This window comes from Dipteris shenzhenensis, chromosome 1 (genome assembly GCF_047967505.1).
Source record: "Dipteris shenzhenensis isolate YYH24624 ecotype China chromosome 1, Dip_SZ_1.0, whole genome shotgun sequence".
NCBI lineage: Eukaryota > Viridiplantae > Streptophyta > Polypodiopsida > Gleicheniales > Dipteridaceae > Dipteris > Dipteris shenzhenensis.
This window is the reverse complement of record NC_141596.1, coordinates 63,162,843-63,175,047: the sequence shown is the minus strand read 5'-3', so window position 1 is coordinate 63,175,047 and position 12,205 is coordinate 63,162,843.

Sequence of the window (12,205 nt, the reverse complement as noted above, 5' to 3'; positions counted from 1 at the left end):
TTGCTCTTCACTCAGCAAGAGAGCAATAAGTTCCTGAAAATCAGGAAATGTTTCACGGACTCCAATGGATGTCTGAAATTGTGCATAATCTTTCCCAAGACCATTCAAGGTCACAGACACTAAGTCCTCATCATCAACAGGTGCTCCAATGGAGGCAAGAGAATCTGCAAGGCCTTTCACCTTCAAGGAATACTCATTTATATTCAGATTTTTCCTTTGCACATTGTGCAACTCCTGCTTTAGCTGCATCTTTCGTGCTTTGGTATTTGTGCTATACAGCTTCACCAATGTATCCCATGCTTCCTTAGGCGTCTCTAGATCCTGTATATGCACAATCATAGAATCTGAAATGCTAACAGATAGCCAATACAAGCATTTTCTGGCTTTTTCATGCCATTCCTTAAAGGCCTTCAATTCAGCAGGAGTGGGAGCAGTACCCAAAACTGGTTCTGCAGTTTCACCACTGATGTAATCCCAAACTCCCTTTCCCATAAGGAAGTTTGTCATCCTGAACTTCCATGCTTGGAAGTTGTTCTTGTCAAGCTTCTCACTGACAATGGTAGACAGATTCTCAGACATTTTACAAATCACGAATTGCAACAGCAACCTGTAAACACAGCAAATGCCTCACAAGGGCAAATAGCAAAACTTCTGCGAAAAGCCTCACAGGGGCAGATCTGCAACACTGACGAAAGTGGTATTTCACCACACAGTCACTTCCTAGTGACGATTTTGCATCAACAGGCAACAGGCATGAATCTGCAACTCCCAATATCTCTGCACATAGGCATACGACGCAGTTTCTATGGCACCTTTCCACCGACTGGCCGCGTGCAGTGGTCGCACAGCAAAAACAGGGCCTTTTTCTGAGTGCCTGCGAAGAACTTCCGCCCTCAAAACGGGCCCCGAAACGGCCTCAATTCAAAAAAATACTGCGCTCTCGCCGCACCGCGAAGGGCCTCTCAATCTGAAGCAGTGCACTCCTGCACTTCTGGCTGTGCTACCTGCAAAGATTTGCTCCCAAACTCGAAGTAGGAAAGCAACACTGGTCCTCTTACCAGGACACCACAAACTTGGCTTTCTTTCTTGAGCTCCTTACCACGAACAAGGCTCTGATACCATGAAAAGAAAGAGGGAGAGAGATAGGAGACTCAAGTTCAGCTTTCTTCACAACACACAAAAGAGAGAGGACACAAGGTTGGAGGGTGAAGCCTTTCTTCACTTTTGCACACAACAACAATACAATAGAAGAGGGAAATACCCTATATGTCAAAACCTAGAATACGTGGTTCATATGTGAACCCAAACCAAAAACATACGTGGTAGTCTAACTACACCACGAGTACAACTAACATAGGCGGTGACATAAATGATAGTCATCCAGGAGATATGTCGGGGATAGAGCTTGATATCTCAACAAAGGGCAGTGTGCCCACCCACTTGTACAGGGCCTGTATATACTCATATATATATGATAGAGGAATAAGCTAGAGTAGATTTTGCTCCACCACTTTTGGTGTCTCCTTATCCCTTTGTGTGTGCTCTCCTCTCCCACACTTGGCACCCCTGGACAATACCATAGAGCCCTGAAACAAAAATTTCCAACTTTGAAAGACAAAAGTGGTCTGAAAACTAGCATCATCTAGCTGATCCGCTTAAATAAAACTCTTGGTTAGCTTAGGCACATGTCTCACATTGTTCAAAACAAATGGAGACCCATTTGCAAAAGAAAACTTTATGTCACATACATAGTTATTTCCAAGATGCACACAACCTGTCTTTCCACTGTCATAAGTGGAGAACCATTCTCTATGGGGAGTAACATGGAATGAAGCACCAGACCCCAAATCCAATCTTGGTAACATGCATCATCTGAAGTGGTAAGCAAGTCTACAGGTAGAGCAGACGTGCAAAGAATGTCATTGTCACTATTATCACCAGTGATAGCATCAATCTCCTCGATCTTCATTTTTCCTTTGTCCTCCCTAGGATTCTCTTTCTTCTTATTGGAACCCTAACTTGCATTTCTTTTCTTATCCTTTTGCTCTCTTTTCAGCTTGTAGCCTATCCTTTTTCATGTGGCCCTTCTTGCCACAATAGTAACACTCAATGTTTTGTGCCCGATTCCCTCTTTCTTGGGACAAGTCCCCCTGAATTGTGATCTGCCCCTTTGCACATTTAAGGATATATCCTTCTTGTTGCCACCCATAGACTTTCATCTAATCTTTTCACCACCCAAGTTGCTACCCACAACATCATCAAAATTTAGTACTCGACTAGGTGCATAGTTACTGATAGATGTATGGAAGGTATCCCATGAGGATCGGAATGAACACAAGAGAAGTGTTGCCTTAGTCTTTGCATAAAAATTCATCTTCTGAGATTGAAGCTACCTAAAAATAATATTGAATTCATTCAAGTGAGAAGCAATGGAGACCCCTTCCTTCATCTCCAACTCAAACAAACTCTTCATGAGGTAAACTTCATGAGAGGCAGTTTCCTTCTCATAAGTGGCACATAATTTCTTCCACAAATCTTCTGTAGTCTACTCATTTACTATTGTAAAATAGATTACCTCTACAAGATGTAGTCTAACAGTAGACTTTGCTAATGCATCCAACTCATTCCCATCATCCTTAGACATATCTGCAAGATTAGCTCGAATCCTTACCAAGAGTTTAATGTGCTTCTTTTGAATAAGCGCATCCCTTATCTATTCTTTCCACAAAGAAAAGTTTGTCCCATCAAAATTTTTAATGGTGAAAACTCCTTTTCATACATGGAAGAGGATGCCATGATGCAAATGAAACAAAATCCCAAATGCTAGTACCTGCAAGAGAGATATCACACCAAATACTAGGTGCACCCAAATGTGTATGCCAAAATGGAAGGTTATATCACCAAACCTCAAATGATCAAAGAATCAAAATGCATTTGACTCATGTGCATATACTATGCATCCATATGAGCAAATTTGGCCCAAAATAAAATGCCAACCCATAATGATAAAAAAATGGCAAAGCCAATACCAATAAGGGCCAAATTCCTCAAGCATAATCAAATTTTTGATTCTCCATACTATCTACTTTTCTCTCTTGCATACGAGATCTTGTTATCTATTGAGCACAGACATTGTATTGTTTTCTTATAGTTATCCTCATCCCTATGCAATCCTAATGCTGCTTTTGATTGCCCTCGAGTAACTCTAGAAGAGGGTCTAGCTTTATCAATGTATAGCTAGCTTTGCAATAGCTATGATACTATGGAGAGGACTGGATCGTAAGTCCTAGAACCAAAATAAAGCTACACCATGCCTAACCAAAAGAACACGATCTGCAGTAGGACGGATGGGCCTCATCTTCACCATTTGATTGAGGACCCTGAACTTCATGATATCTGGATTTCCATTCAATTATAATTGTCGATGGAAGAGTAAAATGTGTTCAGCCACTCTCTTAATTTAGTGGCTGATCGAAGCCATCCCCCCACCAAAAGACCCTCTGGTTCCACCCTTGTGTTCATCATATTCATCAACCTATAAGATATCCTACAATCAACATATCACATCAAAACCCGAAGATTATATAAATTTAAAAAATATCAGTTTTAAAGAATTAATAAGAATTATGGCTTTCTCACATAAGAAAAATAATATGTTAAAACATTCATTTATGGGAGGCTAGTATAGAAACTGGGCTCCGATCGCTGGGCTCCGATCGCACGATTCGAATTTAGGGTTTGCAGGGGTTTTTTTGCATAAAAATCATGCACATGGTCCCTGATGTCTCAATGGCCTCTGAGAAATGATTGTTTCAAAATATTATTTTTTATCTGTGAGGGAATGGAGAGTCAAATTTATTCAATTTCAAGTGAAGGAATGAAAAATATAGTGTAGGGTAAAAACCCTAACCAAATTTTTTGATTTTCAACCTAGGCTATCTGGCATGCATACCAGGCATGTACATGGCTTTTCAGCCCAAAATATGCCCTGGAAGCATGATATCTGACATCATGCGACCATTCAAAAATAGGGCCCTAGTTGCACAATGTTGGATATCATACTTCCACGGCATATTTTGGGCTGAAAATCCATGTACATGCTTGGTATGCATGTAGGATAGCCTGGGTTTAAAATCAACAAATTTGGTTGGGTTTTTGTTCCTTGATGATTTATGTGTGGATACTATGCTTTGTGCTATGGTCATCCCATGCACTTGTGCTTTTGGCATGCATTTTGCATTCATGCGTCGCTTTTCCATTTGTTGCAATGGTCTTTTGATTTCTTTCAATATTGGCAATGTCTAATTGCTAACAATGATTTTGATCTGATATCGCGTAGAGCTCAAAAAGACTATCACTTTTCCTTTTTGAAGTGTGTGCAAATTCTTCCTGGATTGGAAGTTACGGCTTATCAAAGATCTTGTGAAGAAGAGGGCATTTGATGATGTGGCACATGGATTCACATGTAGAATTCAAACTGTGCTTAACAAGAGGCTATGTGCTTAGAAGGCACTGCTGATTGTGCATGTTGATGTGGCACTCTGCCATGTGTCAGTCTTCTGAACCAAATGAGTTAACCCAAGGTTATCAAACTTAACTATGATTCAAGTAGCCCCACTAACTGAACCACACTAATCATGGTTATATTTTAATCTAACCACATTTAAATCCTATCTTGACACGTGTCAGTCAATGGTGAGCCTTGAGGGACCTCTGGAATTTCTGAGGAAAGGTCTGCGATGTGACTCTTCTTCTTTGAAGGAAATCTGTTGCAGGGGGTGATGGCTCGCAGACGAGAATAGGCGATGGTGCGACGATCTTTGGAGGCAATTTTGAAGGACTCAAAATCTCATTTGACAAGCTGCATTCAAGGCAGGCTGGTGATGGCAAGAGTTGTAGAAGCACCTCTGCCACTGAGAGGTTTGTAGCATAGGATAAGTTGTAGAGTCGGCTGGATCGTAGCTTCTGTTGTTGATGGAGAGCCATGATTCTCCATGTGCCTTAGTTGGAGTCGTTGGAACTCCTTGCAATTATGTTGATTAGAGAATGCTTGCTAGTGGTCATTGTAATCGTTGAAGAAGCCTGGTCATAGGAGCTTAGAATAGGAGCTTACCGGTCATGTTGAGTCACAAGGGCTAGAAATTTGGGAGGCATCACTAAAGCAACTTTGCTGTGGGTTCACTAGTCTGTCGTTGGAGTGGAGCTAGTCGGTGCGGTTGAGCCATTGTAGGAGGCGACTCCTAGTAGTTGGAGGCTGCAGGTATCATGATAGACAGCTCGTGTGCTAATGGAGAAGTTGGTCATCAGAGGTGGGTTGATGGCTATGGAGGTGTTGAGCCACTCTTGCAGGAGGTGCATGCTACTAGAGCTATGGCACTGCTATGTCTTTCCTGTGGGTGAGGTTGTTCCAGCCAAGTTGCTGATGAAGGAGTCCTCATGGTCGTTGAAGGTATTGTACCTATGAGGGATTTAGTTGGAGAGTTGCTCAGTCTACTGAGTATTTGAAGTCACTGATATTTCTTTCTCTCTCACTCTATGAAGGAAATGGTAGGCACTATGGACTCTCTCAACTCACTGTAATCTTAGAAATCTCACAACTCATAGAGGAGCATTTCCTCATAAGAAGCCTTCAAAAAAACTCTCTCTCTCTCTCAATAGAATAGAATTCAACAGCTCTCAATGAACACTTAAAGAATCCACTATGAACTTAAACTGTCTCATGGACATAATCTCACAAACTCTCCCTAACATCAAGATAAGAGTGTGCCACTCACCCTAAACTACCTAGGCTTGTGGGCAATCTATGCTCTAATACCATGTGAAAGATCCAATATATGATCGCCACTAAGCCTAGTGCACACAAGATCAATGGAAGAACTGAGGAGGCTCAAAGCACACTAAATAAGACATGAGAGGGAGGTACCAAATCTATATCTCTTGTAATGTGTGTTCTCAACAATACATGATAGGCCTCTTATATAGAGAGTGCCCTTTGAATAGTCAACCATGTGGGATCCTCTCATCCACATCTCTCCTTGTGGATATCCTCAATCCACATCTCCACATAATGTAGTCCACATCCTAGTGTGGCTACTTTAATTCTTTCCTATACCATACCTTAGCCTCTAATTATGTGCTCATGGCACCACAACTCTCAACAGACCATTGCTAATAACTCTTCTCCAATTGGCATGTCATTGACTGTTGCACTACAATCCATAGTGCTTGTGTTAGAAACTTCAATTTCACGCAAAACAAATGGTACATTGAGCTAAATTGCATCATTTCTGAACTCCTCAATAAGTCTCTCTTGATGTACAAAAAAATTGTGCCACCATTGTAGTATACTTGTTGGAAAATACACATGTGCACCCCACATTGCCTCCTTAATTTCATTCAAGCACTGAAGAAAATCCATTGAAAAATTATCTTTTTGGGACCTTGCTATTTCACTTATGGAAGAGGGTAACATGTGCTTAGCTCGAACTATTGCATGTGCTGGAATGGACAATAAGAACTTGAGTCCCTCTTATGGGAGCCAAGTTTTGGAGTTGGAATATGTTTTGCTCCACATGAGAGTATTTTCATCCTGTTTCTCTATTTTGAATTGGTGTTGAAAGCTATGATCATTGAGCTGCACAAATGTTACATCATAAACACCTTGTCCAATTGCATATGATCTAAAACCATATGTCTCCTCAATTACTTTAATGGTAGGCATTGAAACATATGCATCTTGTAGCACACTGTGAATTTGCAAAAGATTGAAGACACTTTTCTTTGCAAGTTTGATGGAGAACCTATTTCATAGAGCTAAAGCCTGATGCTAAGTCAGTGGCTGAGAAGTACTGGAGATTAGGGCCATTGCCCACACCACAAACGGTACTCACTAATGAGATGATGAGGATCCTAGTGCAAGTGCTAAGAAGGGGGGGTCACCACCACTAGTCATGGGGAGGGATATTGATGCCTCACCTAGTTGCCCGGTCATGATCTCCAAGCTCATCACCAAGTTCATGAGATGTTGTTGCCTTCTTGGACTTTTGCATGTCATGGTTTGAAGTGTTTATTTGGAGCACATCCAGAAGAACAAAAGTAAACAAAATCCTCCTTGCATGCTTTCCACAACATTTTGAAAAGACAACAATTCTGGGTCATCAAGAATCCTGTTATAATGTTGGACTCATGGTGAGCATAAATGGAGAGTTGTTGAATGAGAAGCCTATTATCTTCAAGGACTTGCCAATCGTTTGGAACTAGTTCACGCAGTTGTCGGCAGCCAACAGTATTATTTTCGATGACTCCTTATAAAAGATTTCTAGAAACCTAGCCAAAACATGGAGATTACTTCCAAAGTTTGAGATGCAAGGTCTTGAAGAAATGTGATCCTATTTGATGGATGATGTAACGCCATGGCTATTTGTCTGGCTTCAAATGGAGGATCGGCAATCTTACACAGCACCATTTGAGCATGACCTATTCCATGATACATAATCCATTGACATTTTGGTGTATATGGTCAAATACAATTGTTGGATTGAGTTATGAAGATGGAAGCAAAGGCATATGGTGGATACCAACTTCTTTTGTATATAAATATTCACTTTAATGAATTCATTCTTTTTTGCTCCTATGTTGCCTGTTTGGAAATTGCAAACTAATTGGATTCCTTTTCCTATTGCAAAATGAACTTGTTCGAAGTGTTCTTATTTCAACTCTTGCTTCGTGTCTTCAGAACTTTTATTATATTCAAGCTATTCTAATATAATGTTGTTGCTTAGCAAGGCAATGTTGCTATTATGGTGTGATGTAAATATAATTAATACAATGTCCTTGGAATGCACATACCATGACAAGCTATCATCTTCTAATGCTATGTAGAAGAACTAGTAGTAGCACCAACCACTAGCAACAACACTAACTATTAGCAACATCCCTAACCACTAGTAGCAACACCAAGCAATAGCACCAACAACTAGGAGTAGCACTAACAATATCACTAGAACTAGCATCAACCACTAGCATCAACAACAATAGAAGTAGCACACCAATCACTAGCAGAAGCACTATAGTAGCTACACCAAACACTAGCAGCACTACAGTAGCACTAGTAGCACCAACCACTAGCAGCTACATTAGCAGCAGCACTATAGCAGCTGCACCAACCACTACCAGTAGCATTAACTACTAGCAGCACTACAGTAGCACTAGCAGCACCAACCACTAGCAATTGCACTAGCAGCAGCACTATAGTAGCTACACCAACCACTACTAGTAGAATTAACCACTAGCAGCAACATCAATAACCACTAGCAGCAGCAGGTAGCCAATCACTATATATATGCCATATAAAGATGGTAGCCATTTAGAGTATGATAAAAAAACCATTATAAGAGGTATGGTGGCCAAGATTATAGCAACACACACTACTGTAGGGACAATAAGGGACAATGCAACTACTATTAAATGATGTCAAGGATTACAAGGATGCACAGAAAAGGAACCATTGATGTACGATGGACAAACATGAATAGATTTAAGCAGATCATAGTCAGATTTGAAATAAACATTTGAGCATAATGAACCATAAGAAAATGATGCAGGCTGAAACAACATTGAAATATACAGAATACCACTTTGCATCGAGGGGTTCCATTTCATGTTAATATGTCCCTTGAGGGGTCCCCTTTAGGGGCAAGGGCCATATGGACATGCCACATATGTCCAATGGCAAGTCGATATGGACAAAATACCACTTTGCATCGAGAAGTTGCGTTTCATGTCAATATGGCCCTTGAGGGGTCCCCTTTAGGGGCAAGGGCCATATGAACATGCCACATATGTCCAATGGCAAGTCGATATGGCCCTTGCCCTTAAAGGGGGCCCTTCAAGGGCCATATCAATTACTTATGTTAGCATACTTGTTAACACACTTATGCCAGGATACTGACGTTAGCATACTTGTTAGCATATATATACGTTAGCATACTTATGTCAAGATACGGATGCTAGCATACTTGTTAGTATACTTACGTTAGCATACTTGTTAGCATACTTATGTTGGTGTACTCATCTTAGCATACATGTTAACACAGACTACCTTTTGAATGCTTCCAAACACTTCGTATTGCAAAAATTCCAAACACTTCATATTACAACTATTCCTCAAAGAATAGATTGTTACATGTCAACATCAAAGGGCATGCTGTCATATATGACCTCATTGGTATCTAGAGTAGGGATGTTTTTATCAAAGTTATGCTTATATATAAATATAAAATATTGGCAAAAGTTTTCAAGAATATTTTTTTAGTTTCACAATGTTAGTAGAATATAGTACTTCTTTATATATTTTCTTTTGAATTTTGAAGGAAAAAATGTGAATCCTTGTGAAAAAAATTTTGCATAAAAGTTTCAAATCTTGGCAATTGTTTCAAACATTTATTTTTACTAGGGTATACAAAATTTTGATTCCAATATAAAAGTTTAGCTTCTTGATGAAACTAACTTGAAAAAATCATCGATGATTTGGAGTGATTGAGAAAATGTTTCTTTGTTTTGGGAGACTCTGCATAGGTATCTTGATGCAATGCACAAGGTGCAAGAGTATGTGGATTGTCAGTTGAGTTGTGAGGAGTTTAAAGGAATAGTGATCTATTTGTTTATAGAAGATACCTTTACTGACATAAGAATCCCTCGATATGACGTTCCCCCAATCATCAAGATAGTCTTGATCAGATTGTTGTTTTGAGGTAGTGCATTTAAGTAGGTAAAAATCTACACCCTCAACATTATTGGTCTCAACATTGACTGCAAAAGTGTCACCAAAACACAAAGCATTGCTTAACATATCATGATGGCCTTCAAAAGTTGTAGATGTGTATGCATATTCCTCATCTGTAGTAGGCTGTATATCTGGCAAAGGTACCAATGTGTGAAAACCCCAAGGTTGCACATGTGCTTTGTTGGTACATTTGTTCCAAAGCCCATGCATGCATGCATCACAAAAGCATGACAAATTTTTGGTAGCAAGTTCTGATGAATCTTGTGGGTTGTGACCATGAAACACATGTAAACAACGTGAATTGGGAACAGCGTCATAGTTCGACTTATTTTCCCTGCTCACATCTCCTACCTTTATCTCCCAAAATACACGAGAACACTCCCTTTGTTTGGATGCATAAGAGGCTATAGCTCCCATAGTTAAGTTGGCTTGTAGGAAAGCAACAACATTTCTTGCAAACTTTAAAATAACGCCATCTTTATTTAGTTGTTAATGCATTAAAGTTCTTTTAATAAAAGCCCCTGCTCCATCGTGCTCTCCTTTTCCATGCCCACTTGCTAGCATAATTCACCATGTTTGCAAAATAGACTTTAAAGCTTACTTGAGTAATGCATTCAAACTTTCATTGCTCCATCCATAGATGATTTGCAAGTTTAGTAACTCAAGGGAGGCACGTAGAACAGAGAAGGTGCACCCCTCAAATAGTGGAGTCGATGCTGCGGTAAAAAGATCGTTCTGCTCCATGCTATCATCCCTCCCTTCGGATTGATGGACATATAAATCCCGCACCATATCATCAAACACCTCCTCCTCCACGGCTTCATGAGGTAATGGTGGAGGGCTACTATCACCATCACTCCATGCATCCGTAATGGTCCCTCTTGAAGATCCCACCTCATATCACATACGCTTCGCCTCCTCACGGCAAGCATAGGGCAACATATGCGGGTGTGGCACTGTATCCTGTATCAAATTAAAACGGGATCATAACTCAAACATATGAACACCCATAGGTATCTCAATCAACCTTAACTCTTTAACACTTACCATGTTTACAGTCGCATCCCATTCTCCATACTTTGAGATGTGATTGAGTGTAATCTTGCGTGCACGATACATGTGTGCTCGACATCGATCACACATACATTTGATTTTTTGCTCCAACCACATTTCGCGATGGTGGATACAGAGGGATTCATCCTCACTAGAGCTACTTATTGAAGATGAAGACATCCTACAAACAAACAACCCAAAAAAATTTGCTTTTCTTCAAATATTTAATTTTAAAACTCTGTGGCGCATCTAAAGGCGCGTCTAAAACCGCGTCTGTATGTTTTGTGGTGCGTGTCTATCTCGGGGGGGTCACTATGTATAAACCCTCTATATCACGTGCGTTCAAGGCCTATATTTAAAGTCCCTTATCTGTAAAAAATTTCATTAATAAAATGTACCCCTTTTCTATACAAATCTGTAAATTTTTTCCAAAACTAATTTAAATAGTCCCTTATGTATATTTATTTCTGTAAATTTTAGAAATTAAAAAAGTCCTTCTGTTGAACTCACGTGATAGGGTTACATATGATGAGTGAACCCCCCGAGGCGTCTATAGGTGCATCTAAAACTGCATCTGACTGTTCTGTGGTGCACGTCTATAGGCGCATCTAAAACTGCGTCTGCTCTGTGTATCTAGACGCGCAATTACATGCATATTTAGATGCGCTATTAGATGTGCTTATAGACGCGGTTTTCAAATCTGCTTTTAGCTCACTCGCTTTGCTTTTCTTCACATTACTTATACTTCATGTGGCTTGCTTGCTTTGCTATTAACAGATTCATAGTTTTGACGCTTAAGAGGAAGGCACTCACACTTACTTCCAAGCTTACACTTAAGAGGAAGGCACCCACACTTACTTCTAGGCTTACAGGAGAAGAGGGTGAATAAGGAAGAGAAGCAACTTTGAAGAAGGAGAAGAAGCTTCCATACCTCTATCCAAGGTAAGTCTCTTTACGGTTGATCTTTTTTGGAAGTTGCTCTCTTTGGATTTGTCCTTTGTCGTATCCAAGAAACAAATGATTTTGGTATTAGTGTTACGTTTTTGTGTCGGGCACATGTCCTTTTCTACTTTTTAGAATAGTCCGTCTGTCGGAGCGCGTCTATAGACGCATCTCAAAGCACGTCTAAAACCGCATCTATAAGCACGTCTAGACTATTTGTATACACAAACAGCCGCGTCTATAGATGCGCTGCTATACACAAAAATAGACGCGCTTCTCAGATGCGTCTATAGAGACGTGCTCCGATAGTAATCTTTTCTTTCCTTCCCCTTTCTTCTCAGCTCATCAGTAATCGTCTTTTTTTCTTTTTTTCAGTTCATCATGTGGCCAGGAAGCTCTTCGAGCTCACCTGATCTCCGGGAGTCT